Consider the following 21289-nt stretch of genomic DNA (forward strand, 5'->3'; position numbering starts at 1 on the left):
ACTGAAGGCTTTTCTAGTTCTCCTTGTTTTATGACATGGAATGGTTCATTTGCCTTCAAAGCCTTAAGAGGCAAAGAAGGAGGGAAACAAATTAAGTCAAAACTGCAATGACTAGTGAAAACTGCACAAAGCGTGTCAGGGCTCCTCTTTATTTTTCTGTTTAGTCTTGAAATAACTCAGCAATGCAGCTGGGAGACAGTTGATACGCTAACTAGAGCCAGCCAAGCTCTAGCAGGTAGCAGCAGGTCAGCTGTGATGCTTCAGTGTTACTCTTCCTCGCAGGACGAGTGATGGCCAATCTGCAGAACGATAGAGCCTGTCTAGTTTGTACTGTGGCACGTGCTATGATGTGAATAGGAGCTGCTGTTGCCTCTTAGTCTCTTGATTTGGTGAGGGGGGATTGCACAGGAGAGAAACTGCACAGAATGTACACCCCCACACGTGTGTGGGTGTATATATATATGTRTATATATATATATATATATAATRGTGGCTGTCAACTAACAGGTAGTTACTGATTAATAAGAATACTAGGCTTGCATTTAGTGTCCTGGTAAAAGCACAATACGCTGTGACTGTGAGCGTGATTGTCTGAGATGTTTGCTACGTAACAGCTGCAAATGGCGAAAGCTCCGTGTGTTTAGGAAAAGCAAGTAAACGGAAGCATTTATTGTTGTTATACCATAATATGCATTCAAAGTGCCCTAAACCTGTTGAATAAGGGCAAAGAGCAGGAATGGGGAGTCTGAAAAAGGAATAGATACATTTGTACATTGAAAGACCCCTCCCACTCAAAAAAAAAMCMAAAAAAAMCCCARAAGTGMAGCTATGTGAATCTTAAAGTGTGGCTAGTTTTGAAAGTAAAGCAGAAAAATATGTATTGTMAGATCTGTTGTCATTCTGGATCTTCTAGACTTCCTGTGGGATTTTGGCATCTCATTTTATACATCGTGTTCATTTGTATGCTGTTGGTGCTTAGAGGCCCTGGTTGAGGCCCAGACATATTAATCTAGATATATTTCAAAGTTTTCTCAGCCTAAATAGCTAAATATCCCCAAATTGAAGTCAGTTCAAGTTGCTGAAATCCTTATTTGGCCTTAATGGTGTGATTTTTAGTTTGGGGTTTTTGTTTGTTTTGWTTGTTTGTTTGCTATGGGGGAGGAAGGGAGGAGAATGGCATGTTTCTTTGTGGCTTGAGTCAATTGCTGCATGTTTTTTCCCTCCCCAACCTACAGGAAAATGAGTGATCTGCACACAGTGAACATACTGTTCTCATCTTAGAGAAAAGTTATAGCATAATTAATGATAGTAAAATGCTCTAAGAGCCTTCTAATTGATATATTAGAAGTTCAAAGTGATAGTGTTTATCATATAATATAGATCTGAACCGTGTGAGCAACTGTTTCGAATCAGTAGCTTTTAGCAAGTAGCGTACTTCCCAGGAGGGGAGGGGAAAATAAAAGGCAGGAGTTTTTGCTTTAATAGTTTCGTCTCTATATGTGACTGAAAGAGAGATCATGCAGGGCAAAACATAGCATAAATGCTGTAAAGTCTCATACGATTGTGTCAAGCAGTAAACCCAAATGAACTTGCAAAGTCATGCACTAGTTCAATTTTGGAAAGGAAACCCTGGCTTTGAAGCCAACTAAATCAATCCCTATTTCAAATTAAATTTGGAGTATCCTGTGAAGCTCCGATACACAAGTCCAATAACAATCAGCTCTTAAGGTGCAGGCAAATAATGTTTCATTTAAAAGAAATTGAATGAGGATTACTGACAGAGAAAGTTTTTGATGCTGTTTTGTCATTAAAGTCAAATTATAGCATTATTGTCTTAATCCCATATGTTTCAATCATCTCCTGCTCCTCCTGTGCCTCTAATGCACAAAAAACCCTGTGCCTGGTTGGTCTTGTGTCTTCATCTCATTAAAACCTTGCCATGCAAATGTATCGTAAGCGATGCCTGAAGACTTCTGTCTCATGCAAAATTTAGCTTAAACTCTACTGGCATCAAATAATTTGTTATGCACAAACCTTCTGTTTGGTTTGCTGACATCCCTTCTTAGCTGGCTCTCATGGTGATTCATTATCTTGTGATATAGATTTCCAAGTATCATCTTTGTATTGATTTTTATATCTTTAATAACCACTCCACAGAAGATGGCTCCACTTGGTGTCATTGATCGCATCAAAAATTCAAGGCTTACAGAAATACTAGAGGGCTAATTGGTAGCAGAACATTTCAGACTTAATCTTAATGCAGTCTTAATCTTTTGCACTCACCTTATTTGAAGATTTCCTTATTGAGGCTAAAGGGAAACTAGTGAATAACTAGAAATTACCTGGTGAGAGCAGGTAAGAATATGAGAAACACAACTATAAGTGTGAAAATCGAAATGGCAAAGGTTAGATTTGAAAAACAACTCTTGGCTGTTTTCTTCTACCCAAATGTCCTCCTCAAATAGAAGACAGTACATAATTTTTCCATTAAGCGGGAAAAAGTGTTCCCCACATCACATACAACATGGCAGGCCAAATGTACTTGGATTTGTGACTTAAAGGAAACTATTATGCTTGACATGTTCAAAAATCCAGTCTAAATGTCTCTCCTTTTCAAGAGCTGGTGATCAGAGATTAAAAATCTACCTATTCTTAAGTTCCTATATTAGATTTAAGGACTGTACATGTAAATCTCAGGCCTCAGAAGGTCAGACCTTGGCTGGGTTTGAATTTAGGATGCTCAAAAACGTGAGCCAGAACAGCAATCTGGGAGTCTTTCAGTCTGTTTAATTTGCTCTAATGTGCTGCTTAAAGCTTCTATCTCTTGTTGCAGTCTTTCAGCAACTTGATTTGTTGATGACAAGGAGGTGATATGTGTGTCCATGTTTTCTGGGGCTACGTTTTTGACACTTTTTCACTAAGTTATTTTCCAGGATTTTGCACTGCTGGGTTTTATCGTAAAACTTCAAGACAACTGAAAATAAACTGCCCTGAAATATCAGGGATGGCTCTTGCAGAAAAATCCAGTGATAGACAAAGAACGTGTAGAGACAGCAATGTTAAAACCTGGAAAGATAATTTTGCAAAAAAAAAAAAAAAAAAAMTGCTCTTGTAAATTGTTAAAAAGCTGTTAAAAAAAAAAAAAAAGTGTCTCCCAACAGCCACATGGTCTGCAGATTAAACACRGCAAGGCAGATTGTCCAGCTAGTATTAAGAGTATCAATCAGGGATGCTCAATCAATTCTCACCAGTAAAAGGCATCGAGACAGCATTGCTGATTCAGTCAGGTGCTGCCATCATCTCTGCAGGAGGAGCTGCCAGGTAGGATTTTCAAGCGCTGGAAGAACAGCTGGAAACATGGCATCTCCCGTAGGAACATGAGACACATCGTATGTGCGAAACCCTAGCATTTCACAGGGGTGAAATATATTCATAGACAAGGTTCAAGTCTTCTTTTGGGATCACCTTGGCCACTTTTTCACAGATTTCTAGAGATCTCTATCCATAAGGAGCCTCTGTGGTAAACACCAGACCCTCAAGGCAGCTTAGAACTAGTTAGAACAACCTAAATTTGGAGATGGCCATAAGAAACTCTCATCATTCTCACAAAGTCCAATCGAAAACCCATTACAGAGTTCATCCCCTCATGCCTTTATTATGCTTCTCTTGTCATTCTCAGACTGATAGGAAATTGTCCACATTCAACCTGCTCTTCTTGAATGGGAATTTTCAAGATTTTTTTTCCATTTGAGGTTTTTATTGTGTTCATCACTTTTATCTGACTGAGGAAAACCTTTCTGATCAGGTTACTGCAGGAATGGCTATCGCCTTATTTCCAGGGAGAGGGCCAGAGAAATATAAGGCCTGTCTGCTCCCGGTTGATTCACACTGGTCAATGGTGACTCCCAGAAGTTTTGTCTGCCCCTGTGGAACTGTCCCTATTATTAGGAACATTTTCCTTACCCATCGGCATGGCTGAGGGATCTAAGGTTTGGCCCAGGACCAACAGGGAGGTTATTTGACTAGACACAATGGTAGAACCAGGAATTAAATCAGTATCTACTGATTTCTTATGCCTTTCTGTTAGCTTAGAATGGTATTACATTAAAAAAAAAAAAAATCAAACATGATAGGCATTCACACCTACATTTAATGTGGTTGTGATGTATAAGATGTGCATATCATTTGTATCTCATTGTCAATGTTTGCATGCATTAAGTACTAAAAAAAAAAGTGCAATGTGTTGACAAGATTTAGATGGCTGCTTTCTTGCACCTGAATTCAAATATAAGTGCAGGGAAGTCTATCCTCTTTGTCCCCAGCAGCAACGTAATAGAAAAAGCTCTGAGAAGATGTGCCAGAACAAACATGATCCAGGTGTCTTAAATATCAGCCTCTATCTCTTAATTTTTTCTACATTTTTTTTCTAACTATATTATTAGTATTTCAAGGGTGGAGAGCAGGACAATGAGGAAAAAAAATACTGATAATTACAGAAGAAAAAGCAAATACTGAAAGTAAAAGCTTAAGAGATCGCTTTCTTTTGTTTCTACACAAAATGTTTTTATTCCATTCATTGTTTTTTTTCAGAATATTTCAGTTTTTGAAAATGAAGCCCTCTGATCTCATGCGTTAGTTGCTTTGAATTTCTTTCTTTTCCTCATAGCATGTATAACTTACAGCTTTTAGTAAGCATCGTTCTTCAGATATATCCCTCACTTTGTCCACCTGCCAGTGTGCATAGTTCACGACATGTAGCTGTGAGACCTGCTTGTGCTGCAGGACATAAGAGTAATTCCCATTGATTTCAATGGGTATTACATGCATCCTGCAGCGGGAGAGTAGGACCCGCAAGTTTCAGTGAATAGCAAATAGTCATGTAAAATCCACGGGTCCTATTCTTTCCCTGCAGGGTATGTTGAAGTCAAAAGGAGTTACTTGTTAAACAGTATGATAGGAAAAACTTYTCCATATAAAATAAAGCGGTCCATTCATTATTGGATTTTGATGAAGTTGTTTCAAAGATCCTAAATATCTCACTTCTTGAAAATATTTTAGCTTCTAACCTTTATGAACTTTTACTTTATAGCTTAAAAAAAAAAGGAGCTAACCCCAAAGAAAATGCATATAAGGGAAAAGCCCATAGAGTGAATGGGAGAAAGCTGGTTTCTGAGATCACCAAGGCTTAGTACAGATTCTAAGGAACATTTTATGAAATATGGTTATTCTCAAGGAAGGCTATCTCCTCTCACTAGCCTTCTCAGCACAAATACCCAGTATTAGTGCTACTGATTTGAGATGATCTGTATAAAGGAAATTAGAAGTTGACAAGCAGATACAGAATTTGTACTTTTAGTGTCTCAAAAACTTTTGCTTGTGGCTTTTGCTTGTTGAGGCTGAATTCTGATGGGGTCCAAGTTCCCATCTAAAGAAAAATTCAAATAGCTCTTTTGCAAGCATGTTATAACATTAGCCAAAGGAAAGGGTTTCTTCCCTTCCCCCTGCCTTCTCTTAATTCTCCACCCCCAAGTACTCTCCTTGGTAGTTTGAAAGCAGAAAAGAACTTAAGAAATCTGGGCAGTCTATCAGTTTGCTATGGTTCATTTTAGCTAATCCAGACATCCAGCACAGCAGGGGGAAAACTGCTGTATCTAGTGAAACAAGAGCATGAATAATTAAAACTCTGTTATTAATGAACTTCCAGTCGTTATGTAAATGAAACTGATTTCAAGTCTAATTTGTCAGCCTGAATTCTTTTTCTGTTCTCCTTTTGTCTAGGACAAGAACTCATCATAATGGACTTGATAATAAAACACTGGCAGACATGCTGTGTGCAGTGCCCATCAGAGTTAGAGCTTTTAGCATGGTTAATTGATACAGTTACTGCGGGATAAGTCTATAAGGCATTTTGTATGGCTTTACGTTTTACAAGCTGCTCCCCCCTTCCTCCTCTTTTGACAGTACCAGCCTTTCTTTGCACATTCCTCATTACCGTTTACCTTTACATTTTACATGAGGGGTGGCTTGTAATTACCGGCTGGTAAATAGTTTCCTTTGCGTTTTGTGTGTTGTTCAAAGACGGCCGAGTTCAGAAAGGTCTGTGGGAAGGGAAGTGTGTAGTTATCAAACAATGGCCAACAGTCACCGGGAGAAAAAGCTTGTCACAGCACTGGGCTGCTGAGCCCGGGGTCCTTGCCCTGTGCCTTGCCTCAGCTGTCAGTCGCCATCCTGCCCCGTGCATTTGCTTTGATATGAAATAAACAGCAGCCAAGTTGTGCGACTGCTCCACGGCAAAGGGGCCCGAGAAAAGCCTGAGTTTTAACTTCCCTGCTCACCCCAGCAAGAGGCATCTTTTCAGAAACAGTCTGTGCCCTATGTGGGCGAGCTATCCTGCACAGCTGAGGTGGATGTGAACCTGTTGGGACAAAGGGCAGCCTCCAAAATGAGCTTTCATATCATGCTATTTAAAGAAAAAAAAATCCTCTTACTGTGTGTGTGTTTCTCTTCATTTTCATCAGCTTTTTCCCTCTCTCTTTTTTAATCTGCTTATCAATATTCAGCATATTTTGGCCTATTATTGCAGACTTATATTGTTGTCAGGGTTAAGAGCTTTGCAGGGAAAATATGCTAGTGAGGATTCGGGAAGGAAAGGAGGGCAGGCCTGGGAACATTGGTTTCCACACATGCCTCATGCCAAGCAAGGAATTGCTTAATAAAAGGACATCAAAATAGGATGGATATTAAATTAAAAAAAAAAAAAGAAAAGAAAAGAAAAGGAAGGCTTGTGTCTTTCTGTTCTCTCAAAACCATGGAAGGAGCCGGGCCTGTGGTCTCTTGGCAGCAGCCTGGTGTCAAGGGGGAACTGGAAATCGGCCACTTTGCTCACAAAAAAACCGCGAAGTAAGAACCATTTGCTTTATCCTGGGTCAGGAAGAAAAAAAAAAAAAAAAAAAAAAAAAACTGTTTGCCTCTTACTCTTTGGAGCATTTTTTTGTTATTTTGGGCTTGTTTGTTTGTTTTTGGTTTGTGCCAGGCTTTTCATCATTTTGGGTTTTTTTAAGCAGGACAAAAACGAAGAAAAAGATTTCTGGTTCTACTCTASGAGAGTGAATAAAGGTTAAAAAAAAATCTCTATGAGGAAGTAGGAAAATTTACGTCCTGACATTTTGTTCGACTTTTTTCGTTTTCCTTCAGCGATGTACTCTTCTCTTGTGGTGCCCTTGTGCAGAGGTCTAACCTAATGCGCATGAGGATCCCTGCAGAGTTACCTTGCAAGCTATTTCTAAGGGTGACTGGCCTGTTGGTCTTGCGTTAGCTCAGCCAGAGGTCTGAACAYTGTGTGGGAGTGGTGGACCTGGGGCAATAGCACTGGTGCCGGAGCTGGGAGAGCAAGAGCAGGACAGAGGTAGGTGAGAAGTGTGCAGAGAGGTGGCCGTTCCTGTGGATGGTCACCCTGGGACACCGGTAGCACCAGAAAGCAGGGAGATAAGCTGCAGAAGGGAACGAGGGAGAGCAAGACGAGGTTTGGAGGGAAGGGGCAGGAGCTGGCAGAGGTGCCCAGGAGGCGCTCCCTGGCTTGGGAGACCACAGCACATTTTACAGCGACGGTGGCTCGAGTGCATTAATGCTTTACTTCCCTGCATAAGGGGAAAGAGGTTTTCAGGGAGTAYGGAGCTGTTTCTCTTGAAGCTGGCTGAAAAGCAACTCCTTTCTGTCACACCTTGAGCTGGGAGCTACACGCTGCTTTGAGCCGCCTGCCAAAGAGGTTTAGGACATTYGGGTACACGTAGAAAATCTCTGTGGGAATATTGCTGCTTGAGAGCATCTATTAGATGTGTGTGTTTGGAGGATGTCTTTTAATATTCGCTAGCCTGACTATTATTATTTTTGCAGTAATAAGACCCAAAACAGATTGGATACTTACCCAAGCTTTAAAATGTCTTGCAACATAAACATAATGTAAAATCTAATTTAATTCTAAAGCTAGAGCTAAAGAGAAGGGATAAGGGGAGATGCAGGAGACACARGTTCCATGTTTCTGGAAAACAAATTCTGTCTTCCACAAAGCAGGTGTTGATAGAAAGCTCCATTTTAATTCAGTGCAGCTAATAAGCAGGCTCATGTCGAGACTAACACCAGGGTAACCTAGGGCTGTAGCAAAGATTTGTACACTTCCTTTAGCTCCATAACAGTTGCTGCAAACATTTGTTTTTTTCTTATTGTTATTTTACTCCGTCTGTATCCAGCAATAGGTAGGGATGTGGGGGGAATTATAGCAAGATTTTTTTTTAATTTATAAGTCTTTTTTGTCACAGTTTAAATATACACAGGTGGCTAGGTGGCACTGTGGATTAATGTACTTGTGAATTAATGTGCCTGAAGTGCCTTGTAGCRTAAAGTGAGCAAATGTGAAGTGCACACCCGTGTCCCTCCTCATCCGCCATCCTGCCAGCACTCGCCAGGGCTTCCTCACTTGTTCGGACACCAGCGTTCCCAGGAAGGGGCAGGGTAGGTTGTGTGGGAAGTGTGTGTGCGGCCTGGGTCCCTTYGGGCCCTACGAACTGCTTTGTGCTCCCAGTGCTGAAGCTTCCTACCTACACTGTAAAAACGGTTTAAAATGAGCTTTTCAGTCATTGGATATAAATGGAGGTAAAAAAAGAAAAAAAATCGTGCTAGTAGGTCTGCAGCACCATGGGCCCGGAGGAACTGCTGTAGGAGCATTATAAGGCTGGGATCCATTGGTTCCTGTTGAAAGCAAGAAGTGCTCTAAACTCAGCTGAAATTCAACCACTCGGCAATCAGGCATATGTTGTACAAAGCCGTATAGAAAACATGCTTCTTTGTAAACAGATTTTTAGTGTAAATATTGTAGGTCTTTTTTCCAGGGTGGTCCTTCCCCTGTCTAATCGGTAAGCCTAGCTTCAGCAGCAGCTCTGGTGGAAGTTCTTGATTGCAGTAGATTGAAGGAGTGCCTAACTAGAGCCAGATGAAACTTACTTATCTGAGACATTTCGGCTGTTTAAAATATTTTGCCTGTCTGAGAAAAATAGAAAGTCAAATGCACGTAACTAGTAGAAATCAATTATTGCACATTCTCAGCATCCTCTAGTCAACTCCAGAGGTAATAATCACTATAGGGATTTCTAAAAGGTAATTACTGTATATTGCTTAATTATAGTTTATTAAGATCAAACATACTTAAGTATTTAGTTGCTGTAACAGGAAAACACAGTCTGTGTTTATAGTTTTAAATGCAAACAGTGCAATCTGCACTGAGGCTTTAAAAAAAAAAAAGAGTTTTTTAGGATACAGTAGTTTAGATGTCATGACTACTGAATTAGCTACCTTTCCTTTTATAATATAAAACAGTTTCTGTGACCTAAGGCAACAGTGCTTTATGGTGCATGGTATGTACTCAGCGTTGCTGTTCCTTTCTAGTAAAGTTGAATGTTGCAGCAGAAGGGAACTGGTAAGATATGGAGTGTTAACTGCAAGATATTCTTTTATGTGTGCTATTAGTCAAAGATGCATACATGTATGCAATTAGTTAAAGAAACAACTTTGTAAAGGAGCAAGTGCCTGTAAAAAGCAAACCGATTAAGAAAGCGATACCTAACATCTGACTATCTCTATTTTCCTTAACCTGAAAAGGAAAGCTGCCACTTCTGCTAAAGGCAAGAGCCCTTGTTGCAGCCAAGAGATTTCACAGCAGTTCAGTTAAAGCCTAGCTAATGAATATAAGTTACTTTGGTGGATTTCAGCTGACTTTGAAATTAAAGTCTGAAACCGTTGGAGGCTGCTAGCAGAGCTAGACTATAGCAAAATGGACTTAATAAACTCCATTGTGCAGCTAGATCCCTAGTGAGATTTGCCTTCCATCCATGACCAATTGGTATTATATTTTTGGTGACTGGTACTTTTGTCTGCGAGACTGGGATTTCTGGGAGTGATTAGCACTTTTCAGCAATGATTGACAGGTTGTAGCAGCAATGAGACAATGGGAGGAATCATTAGGAATTCAGATGCAGATTTTTGTTTGCATGCTTTAGGACTGATTTGAGTGGAAGTGAAATCTAGATATGAGGGCAGAAATCAGCCATTATTTTGTCCATTTTTAGAAAATACAAAGGGAAAAATGATGAAAATGTGTTGAAAGCAAAAAAAGGAAAAGAGGAGCGGATAAGCAATCGGATCACATTACTGCTGAGCAGGGTCCTTCCAGCACGTCACGTTTTTGTTCCTCACCGAACATGCTCTAAGTGTTCTGCACAGGAGTCCTGAGTGTGTGCCAAAGGCAGGAAAGTGCTGCCTTAAAACTTCCAGAGTTTATAGCTGGAATATTTTTTTCCTCATACTGAAAAAAATAACTCAGTTTTAAGTCAGCAAAAAAAGTAGCGTTTTTGCAGAGGAAAYGCATATATTGATGCTGCAGCAAGGCTTCATAGAACTGGCTCCATTGCATCTAAATAAGAGGCCGTGGGGAAATAATTACAGTGAATGATTCAAGCATTGACCAGAAATTGATAATTGGCCATAAATAATTAGGAAAGAATGCAGTGTCAGTGGTGTAAGTTATGTAAATGCAGCAGCTCTGTCCCTAGATACTGGTTGAGTGCCTTATAAGTGATTTTTTTATTCAGATTATAAATTTAATATACTATACATGACAATTTAATCTTGTTTGGAATCAAAGCTACCAAGATAATACAGAATTATACAAGCCTAATCAAAGAGGGAAAAATCAGATGAACATCATTATTTTGGAGAGCTGGTTTAATGGGAGCTGACATTTTCGAAAGAGCATGGATTTTCTTTTTTTTTTTTTCTCCTTCTTCCTGAGACAACAAATAATCTGAACTAGATTTCTGAAGCAAAAGGCAAAGAGAGCAAAACAATTTACTTTGAATGAAATTACAAACGTGAAGGGCAGTGCATTCCATATCACATAAGGTGTTTAATATTTAAAGTATGATTCTGTATAGCCAATACTGTTTACATAAAGCAATCATGGATCTGGATTTTTAGTCATTGCTTGTGGGCCCTTCAGGGAGAGGGCTGCCTTTCTGAATATGTTGTGATTAACTTCTGAAGTTTCATCCTTTTTTTTCTCCTTTCTGTTGATACCAACAAAGGTCTATAGCTCTCATATTTAAGATTTTAATGAACTTAAGTTATGATAAAAAATACATGGTGTTAGGTAGTGTAAATTGCACAGAAAGCTGCAGTATCCCTGTGTAGAAGAGGAGAACCAAGAATCGGATAAGAGATATGTCCTCCTTTTGTGAAGCCTACCAAAAATAAGAGAGAATAGGCAAAAAGCTTCTGTGAAATTTTCAGTTCTCTGCTGTTTGTGTTTACTGGGCTTGGTATCATATGAGAGCTGAAATGTTCCAGCATTACTTTGTTATTGAGAAGGTTTAGTCTTGGTGATCACTTTATAACATTCAGTTTACAAAATGATTATATTTTATTCATAAGGCATAGATATTTGTCATAAAGTCAATTAGGTTTTTCTAATGTAATATATTAAAAAAAAAAAAGACTAACAAATGTGCCAGCTGAAATATTTTTACTAAACTAGGCTTTTTTTAGGAAATGTGTCCTGAATTATCTACTTCATTTTATTTTAGCAGGTTGTTATTCCCCTCTCATTACCATGGTATCTGAGCGTGTGATATATGCACAGCTCCTTTYCTTTCCCACTGAAAGGCACTCATTTCTAGAAAGAAAAACTGCTGTTTAACTTGCTATAGCTAATTGTCTTGTATATCCGCTGGGCTGCAGTTTTTCTAAATATTTCCAAAAGATAAAAATATTTTCAGTAGATTTGACAAGACAATATTGAGATTCTAGGGTTGAGTCCTGTTTTAGTATGCTTTTGTTTCCTTGGAATTTGTTAAATTTTGTTAAGCAATGAGATAAGCACCTGGTAAGATCTTTTGGTCCTCCCTAGCAAACTTTAATCATTAGCATGCAAGACTTGTGGGACGGAATATTATTTTTCGTAATATTTACACCATGGTGCATTTTGCATGCAACACTACATGAGAGGTTTTGTTTGCTCCGGAGCACAGCACTGAATTTCATGCAATGCTTGAAGCTCTGTCAGGGAGTTTACTGGCACAGATAGAGGAGTTTCTTAGCAGCATCATTTCTGAAGCCAAAGCTGGCTTGAAGTGGCCCAGCTGATGGAGCCAGTACGTGTGTCTGTAGTTGTGCAAACAGGCAGAGCATTTATAGCTGTGTTGMGGTAGCTCCCCTTGCTACTTTCACATTTTCATTCTTGCTAATTGAGTTTTGTCACCCAGAATAAACAGAACTTTTGAATTCACTCCTAATATTCAGCACCTATTTGTCTCGCCCAGAATCAGCTAGCATGAGCTCCAGGGCTTTCCTCATTCAGGACCGAGGGGAGTAGAGTGAATTTTGCATGAACGTTTGCTGCATGAGGACAGTTCGGATGAGTGCACAGAGGCGGGCACGGGGAGGCGGAAGGAAGAGCAAGGGCGAGAGGTTTGCAGAAATCCTCCGTTAAGCCCGCGCTGTCCCGGGTGAGCGTCGGCCCCGGCCGCGCTCGCCGGTGAGCGGAGCCCAGAGCTTCTGCTCCCGGGCCAGCTAGAGCAGGCCTCTCGCCAAAAAGAGTTGGCACCTCAACAGCAACGTTAGTTAAAAAGAGTAAGAAAAGCACCACGCTCTCCTGCCAACTTGAGCTTTTTTTTTTTTTTTTTTGCCTTTTTTAGTGAAGAACAATTCTAAACTCTGCCTGTTCTAATCTCTTTTGTTTTAGTGTGTTTGCTCATTTTTCTTTCGTGTGGTCTTATTCAAAACCCCAGTTAAGAAATATCTGCTGATTATCACTTAGCATCTGAAAATCATTTCTCCTTAAGAATTAGTTTTAAAAAAGGCTTTTTTGTTTGTTTAAAAAAAAAAAATCTCTTCTTTGCAATAGGGTCTAGACATTCTAGGAGAATTAATTAGAGAAAAGAAATGCTGGCATGATATAAAATAAGGAAAATTTTAAATAACTTCCAGATAAAGTGGACATATGGTATGAGATAAAACATGTAACCTAACCATATAGATATTTGGATTCACGCTGCCTTTCTCTGGCTCTGACAGTGCTCTGTACGGGGAGATAAGGGCTGACTTATAAGGCTCTGATTCAGTAGAGGCTATTTCGACAAGTTTCCACTCTGAGATTCTGTTCATCAACCTCTAATTAGCACTTCATCGCTTTCAGCTTTGTGTCACCCAGCTGGCTGGAGGAAGATGACACCTCCAACTTGAACTGGGCTTTTTTCCATTTTCTTGGAGCTCATCAAGACATGTGGTGCTTTCTTAAAGTGCAGCTGGTGCTGGCACTTTCATTGTAAATTTAAATCGCTGTGTTTGGAAAAAGGTGATAAGAACAGTTTGTTTCATGTCCCTGGTGTTTAGCCTGAGGCAATTCCCAGCAAATATATTCAGGGCTCCTTCTGGTTTGATCTGCTACACTTTTTTGTATTATTATTATTATTAATAACAATGCTAGAAATATGCACCTAAAAACACCCTGCTCAGTGTACGAATTTCTTCCCACAGTCACTGAGGTTTAAAGTTTTTGTTTTTTTAAAGAAAAAGAAAATACTTCAAGCTTAGATTTAGATAAGAAGCAGAAATAGCAGAAGCTTTGTATATGTTTGGAGAAGGGGGAGTCAAATTTTTTCAAGGCTTTTTAATTTGTCATCAAAACTTAATGTTATGCAGAAAAAGATAGTACTTATTCTTCTTGATTTTAGCATTCCACTCTTAATGTTCATGCTATAAAATATAGCTGTAGTCTTTTGCACATTTATTCTACCTCTCCAATTTTACATTACAGATAAAATAATAATAATAATGAGCATTGGTATGTGCTTACATTTCACTTAATCTCAAAGTACTTATACTTCTATGCATATAGCAACAAGGGCACTTGCAACATTTCTAGTTGTGTCCAATATATTCTGACATATATTGCTTGTGTGCTTAGCKGTATTCATTTACATTGCTAAAATCCTAATGGGCTGCTCATCTATTGACAAGGACTAAACTGCTAAGAGAACAGACTAAAAATGCTCACATTAATTTTCGTTTCTCTCTGCAAAATTCCAGCATTACCATGTAAAGCTCTCTTCTGAATATATACCAACCAGATCACAATTAAGAGTTATGGAATCAACCAAAATAAACAGATTTCATCTCCAGAGAGCAGCTATTGTATATTTACAGAGGAAACTTGGAGACTTTTCAAACCCACAATTAAAAAAATGTTTCTTTTTGCTTTAAAGGCGAAATCAAAAATCRTAGTTTGTGGTCTTTTTTCCCTTTGCTTTCAATACTTTTACTACTCCATATCTCAAAGCACAATAACCTTTAGAAATAAAATTCATATYAACAAAACTTCTATCAGATTTTTAGTGAGCTTTCCTGATTTACTGTCGTACGTAGTAATGCTGCATTGGACCTCAAACACAAGTCTTGCTGGACTACAATAAATGACATTGAAAGTCTAAGATCATTTTGTAGTAAAGTTCTGTAGTAAGTAGAGTTGTGCCTGTCTTCCTCAGTGAGGCAGAAATGAAAGCATATATGAGGAAGCTTAGCTAGATCCAGCTTTTAAAACCTGAGCCAACACATTGGTTGAGATCTAATTTTACATTCTGACTAATAGTCCTGGTGTAAATTGCCATATTTCCTTTGCTGTAGAAATTAAACTCTCTGAATTTCTGTATGTATGGGGAAGTGTGACATATGTAGATAATGGCACAATTCTGTATTTATGATATTCCATTTTTCTATAAATATAGATGTTCAGTGATTATCAATAGAGCTGCTCATTAAAATTCAGACTCAGATATAAAATGATGCCATTTTGTGTTAATATTTGAAAACCTAAAAATATCTCCCTAGCTCTGTGAAAATCTGTATTTTAGCATTTATATTCAGTTTATTACAGTAAGAGATATTTCAGACAGAAGAAACAAATTCTCCCATTAAGCTACTATAATGATCCACTTTTTCCAGCAGCCCAAACAGTAAGTTGGAGAGAAGTTCAGTCAGAGACCTAGGGCCGTTCCCCRTGAAGGTGCATGCCTATGTTTTAATAGAAATAAATGAGTATTTCACTGAGGGTTTTAAGAACCAGCCTTGGTGGGCATAAGGTCAAGCTCAGTTACAGCCTTGCAAAATTGATGCCCGCTTTACTGCATCCGTTACACAAATGGCTTTCTGTTGTAAAAGGCTTCCCCTAATGATTGTTTGTTCCTCTGACAAACTAGCTAATTGTCCACTGCTCTATTCATCTTAATTTAGCCTCATTACCCTTCATTTTTCCTCCCTCTTCCTCAGTAGCTGCTGCTAGGGCCTCGTGCTCTATCATACCCAGCACTGCAAACCCTTTGCCTTGATGCTGTGGGGCCCTTCCTTGGGCTACCTGGGCTGTCCCGGCTGGGAAARCTGCTTTTCCCTGTTACCTTCCCCCACTAACACCCAAATTCCCACCTCGATGGCTTTCCCTGTGCTGCGTGTCCCCAGCCTGAGCGCTGAGCTGTCCCAGGTCTCAAGGCCACCCGCTGCATACAGGCTGCATACGGGCCAGGATGTATACGGTGCAGGGGGAGGCTGAGACCGAGCTCTCCCTTCTGCCTTTCCCTTTGAGGGCATTTGARGCCATCAGGTGCACGAGGCTCATGCTCAATGCAGGAGGTTTGACAGGATGGTGGCTCCTGCTTCTGTATTGCCTTGTGGTTCTGTCACTGGTAAAAAGCTCTACATGGCAATCCAGAGTTTTTCCTGAATTTTCCAACAGGTTGATTAGACTCGTCCTGCTTCCTGAATTTGTGCTACTTTTACATCTCCCAGCAGCTGTCAGAACAAAGATACTTTATAACCCTTGTGGCTCTATAAATTATTACCAGAATAAAGACTTGCCTTGCAATTGTCACTTATTTTAACTCTCCCTATGCAGCACCCAGCAGTCAGCCTTTCTGGGAATGGCTAATATGTAGGATTGGATGGAGAGATCTGTGTGGATTGACAATTGGTGATAAATGAGAATCTTATTGCTAAGTAGGGATAAGAGATGTTTCCTGGGGAGGGCCCAATTCTCCACATAAAGGAAGGCAAGAAAGGGATGGTAGCTCGGACTCTCTTAGTTAGTTGCTAGGCACTTGATTCATCCCTTAGACCTCGAGGACTCAGCATGGAGAACAAGTGAGATAAATAATTTCTGTTGGCTGTATCATCTCTTGCCTTTGCCAGAAAGTGTCACATTTTTCCTTGCACGGTAACAGCATTGATAGCGGTTATTGCTTTCTAGTATACTTGGTCCAAGGTGCCTGTGTATAAATGTATATTAAATACGTGGGGGCAGAAAAAGATTATGATCATGCAAATGTCCATACGAGCTATCAGATAAGGAGGTACGTTGCTTTCAGTGTAATTCACCATTGTAATGACAACCCCGCAATAAAATGAATGAAAATAGAGATATAAAGGTATGAAACAACATATTGTCAGAAGCAATAAAAAAGATTTGGCAAAGTGTAAACAGGCCAGAACAGCAAGAGGCCAAGCGTGGCAGTGCTTTATTTTACACATCTGCCTACTGAAAGCCATCCTGAGCAAAATATAGAAGAGTAAGTGTAGCATTTGTGTTGATTGTTTTTATTATTCTGCTCTTTAAAAGGATCTAATTCAGAATTTGCGTTCTGTGAGAGTTCTGTTGTGGGTGGGGTTTTTTTTTTTCCAAGTATGATTTTAAGAACCTTTAGCTCTTAATTCATCCATATACCAACATAAACTCTAAGCAACTGTGCAAGTGGCGCAGCCGAAGCAGAAGCGTTAGCGGTCGGGTGYGGAGAGGCGGCCCCCGCTCCCGCTGCCCGCGCCAGCCCCGCTGCAGCCCYGCGCCGCTGCCGCTCCGCAGCCCGAACCCCCCAGAGCCCGCACGGGCACGCGGGGCGACAGCCCCCCGCCTGCTGCTTCTGCTCTCTTCTGGGCAGCAGAGCTAGCTTAGTACTAGCAGGGGGGGAATTCACTGGCTGCACGCTTTCCTGAAGCTCTTCTTCCAGCCTGGGGTTTCTCGGAGCTCCAGGAAGCAATGCTATCAACRCAGGCATTCGCAAAATAAAATGACMCGCTTAGACGTTATGAGATTGGCTGACAAATCATGAAATTAAAGAAACGGCCAAAAAGAAACACTCTATTCCTTCTTTTGTATTATTTGATTTTATTTTTATGAACATAGAAAGGATCCGAAGGTTATATTTCCAAGATTTTCCCAAGCTGGTGTTTTCAGAAGCTGGGGATCAGAAAAAACTAAGCCTTGTGAAAGGCCAGTGTAGTCGGGAGCTGTCACGCAGCTGCGCAGGGTGACAGTCTCCTATGGCTTCCAAGGAGCCGCCACATCTCAGTGAGGCTGCGGGCGTCCAAAACCTTCAGAGACCTGGTAGAAGATCTGAAATTTACTGTTGTGGTGTACAGAAAGGCACTAAAAGCATAGGATTACTGTTATTTTCCCTCTTATACCTTGCTGAACATGTACCACATGTGTGAAGATTCTAAAGAAAACGGTTGTAATTGAGCCGTGAGCGAATGCTATTAAAGCCGTAATAGCAAACTCTAATACGTGATGATTTTGGAAGAKCTAAAGGTGTTTGCTTTGAGTTTTGGAGAGCTGTAGTACTTAAGGTATATTTTATTTAAACCCACTGGACAATGAACTCTTGCTTCTGTTCAAGTCAGCCATATGGATTTCTGTGGGGCCAGGATTTAATCAGTAAGTCTTCTTACTAATTTAATTTTTGATAGTTTAGAACACATTATATCCTATTCTTCTKCTTTTTGGTTGCATTTGGCTATTTTTACCGTGTTATTGAACGGAGGGGAAGGTAGAGAGAGTTGAGAGAGTTTTTTCTYTTTTTTTTTTTTTTTGTGGTAGGTGAGAGGAGGTTGCTTGTATTTTCTCTGTTAATATTTACTGTTTCAAGCACAGCATGCTCTACTAAAAACTGGTGCTCTGTTGTGCTTTTCAGATGCGTATGTCATACTGAGGAATTACCCGCACCCATACAGATGAGACTAACTCCTCTCTCTTCCAGCATTATTTTTCTCTTAGTGAAGCTTAGCTTCAGTAAATAAAATCCCAAATATTGAGTCTTTTAGCTGCTATGTGCATTTGCARTCTGTGTGTAAAGATAAGTATTCTTAATTCTGAACTCCTTTTGTTTCACAACATGATTGCCTTGCAAACCAGAAACAAGTAGTAATGGCTTAACTGTGCCAACAAAGCATTTCACATGGGGCACAGGTTTGGGAATGAACTTCAGCACAGACCTTGTAGACATCTGAACTCTATAAATCCACAGGTGTTTAAGTAGCCCTAAGGGCTAGGTCAGATAGCAGACTTGTTTCAGTATGACTTTACAAGGATTTAGTACTGTGTAAACAACACTTGCAAGGTTTTCTCTTTACTGCTGAGTAAAACCAGTAGCAGGAAGAGCCAYCTTTGATTTTTGTACCATAAAAGGTAGAGCGCTCTTTTATTCCATAAACCGTGTTTGCTAAGATGTTTCTGAGCAATGCTAAATATAAAATTAAACCTTCTTAGCATGCATGTTTTGAGACGAGATGATGTTTAGCATAACTGTCATGAAAAGAAATTGCAGGCTGCTTGAGAGGGGCTTTTTTGCTTTCTTTTTATTGGTTTTTGTTTGTTGTTGGCTTTGGTCTTTGTTTTGGGGGAAGCATTSAAGTCATTCTGGAAAAAGATAAATTAGACTTTTTTTCTTTTTTTATATGTTCATGCAGTCTGCAGCTCTTAGGTCTCTCTGTTTCCACCTAAAGCAATGTTGTTGCTAAAGACTTTGTAAGCAGATGGGCTCCTTTCTCAGTGAAGTAACCCTAAAGCATAAGCTGGCTCACAGAGTTACAAGAAATATTGCTGAATTGATGTTGGGCGGGGGGGACCGGCTAGTGCAGAGTGCTGAGAACAGCATTCTATTTTTACCAAAAAATCTGGCCTGCTAGCGATAGTGAAGGATTTCCATCAGGGCTTCAAAAAAAGACAAGATACTAAATGACTCCCCAGAAGAACGTGGTGAAATAGCCTGAATGGGGAAGCTGGATTGTAAGGAGGAGGAGTGAGGAGCTGGTAGGAGTAAAACAGCACTCGGAGAGGGAAAACAAGCTCACCGGAAGCTGGCTGGAGTACAGTAATTAGGAACTGGAGAAGGAGACTGAAATCCTTAGGGAATGCAGGATCAGAGAAAAGACCCGAGAGAAATCCATGGAGATTTGTGAGAGGACAATTACTCCAAAAGCTTAATTAACTCACATGCAAAGCTTGGTTGAGATTCCTTCTTGTCCTTGTTTTTGCATTAGTATATGGCTTGAGAGAATACAGGCCCTGCTAGTAGTTGAAGATTCAGCGTATTARTGTATGGGAGCGATGGCAAAGATTAATTTCATCATATTTTCCTGCATAATTTTAATTTCTGGCCCTTTACCACCTATTGCTTAGTGTTATTTTTAAGGTATTTTGATTCTGGACGGCAGTGATGGGAATTGAGGCACAGCTTCCCTAAGCTGGAAGGCTGTCTCTAGCTAACTGCAAGTTTCTCATGCAAGATGATTTTGCGCAGCCGGCATGGATATTTACCAGAGGGTGTTGTGCAGGTTGCACTAGACATTTGTTAAATTTTGGGGGCAAAGAGAGGGAGCTTTCCTTACCTCCCCTCTGTYCCATGGGGTGCCGGTGGGCACAAACTGGGGCAGCGCTGCGGCCTTTTCCATTGCACTAAAACATTTCCTAAAATGTGTAGCATTGAAAGCCGCCTTCCCTGTGTCTCTGAGCTGTCAGCTACCCTGACATCAGTCTGCTGCTCCTAAAGCCCGAGTTCCCTTTCTCAGTCGATGAGTGCCCGTAACGCACACAAAGGTATTACTTCCATTGATTCAACTTAACCGAATTACTGAAACCGCTCCTGGAATGTGATGGGGAGGAAATCTTTGCACTTGAAAGAACTGCATGCTACATAAATTAATTCTATGGAAACATCCTCACAGCTGCATAAAGCAGAAAATCTCAGGGCTGAAAGACTTAATGAACTTAACAGCATAGTAAATAGCACATAGAAATTTTGTCCTTTGTCAGAGAAATGGTACCAGACTGTGAATCCTGCAGTTTCCAAATAGACAGTCTGAGAAAATTTCCGTCTTCTCTTCATTTTTTTTGCTATCRTTTATTGCACATGTCTGATTATCGTACTTGTGTGCTTGCATCTCTATGTTGAAACAGAGACTGCGACTGAAATTTCCTCAGCATATCTGGTACCTCAGCCTAGCATATCGGTAAGAATTTTAATATAAATACCACATGCAGTGACAGTGTCTTCTTCCAGAGTCCCAAATTATGAGCCCATTCAATAGAGTCTGAACTAAATCTTAATTGCCAGACTGAAGCTTACTTAAAAAAAAAAAAAAAAAAAAAAAAAACCTCATTACATCATTTTGGGAAACATTTGTTCATTGTAAACTAAGAATTTCTCTTTCCTCCTCACCTTCCTGTTCCTTTCTGGTTTGGGAGTTATTTTAATAATTTTGCTTTCTACAAATCACACTGCTTGTTGTTTGCCTTAAATGAGAAGCTTTAAGCGTCAAGCTGCATGAGCGACCCACTTCTCTGGACATCAGCTAGTGCCCAGTCCAACTGTGCTGAGGTCAGCATTAATTACTAAGGGCGTTTGACTGTTTCTGCCTTGCAGACTGACATTTCCAAATTTCGTCTGATATAAATGAAAGGAAATCCCTTTGCCACTGGATAGAAATGCAGGGTATTCTGAAAAGAAACCCACGCAAGGCCGTGCCAGGGCTGGTGGTGCCTGTGCGCACCCGCTCTCGCAGACAGAAGGAAAACCTGCCTGGAATTGAGCGGTTACAGCGTTCAGGCACTGGGATRTGAGTTTTTTCACACGCGGGAAAGCAGAGTTATCAATTTAAAAACTGAATATTAATGAATGCCTAGTGAGCCCTAGACTAGTACATACCTTTTTAAGGTGGCCAAAGCTGTTATTGTTTTGCTCTATYCAGCTATATTTGTGAAGAGACAGGAAGAGCGTATACTCTATAAATCCCATATATGGTTTCAGGATATTTTGTTGTTTCGATGTTGTTTTTGATGTGTTTTTTGTTGTTTTTGATTTTCCCTGTCATGCATTCTTCATTAATGGAAGATCTTCTGTTAATAGAGAAAGATAAAACTGTAGAA

General features: G+C 40.0%; 1 long non-coding RNA gene across 2 annotated transcripts in view; it reads left to right on the forward strand.

Moving 5' to 3' along the window:
* The window catches only part of LOC112946185, a 101162-nt gene that overhangs the window by 46284 nt on the left and 33589 nt on the right, over positions 1–21289 (forward strand). The window contains exon 3 of one of the 2 annotated variants that reach the window (XR_003249175.1): positions 13241–13289. The exons of the other annotated variant lie outside the window; for it this stretch is intronic. This is a non-coding gene — a long non-coding RNA (uncharacterized LOC112946185). Of the gene's footprint in view, positions 1–13240; positions 13290–21289 lie in introns of those variants that run through there. 2 annotated transcript variants of the gene reach the window in all.

Source organism: Nothoprocta perdicaria, unplaced genomic scaffold, assembly GCF_003342845.1.
Source record: "Nothoprocta perdicaria isolate Ctin4 unplaced genomic scaffold, notPer1 scaffold_20, whole genome shotgun sequence".
NCBI classification, from domain to species: Eukaryota; Metazoa; Chordata; class Aves; order Tinamiformes; family Tinamidae; genus Nothoprocta; species Nothoprocta perdicaria.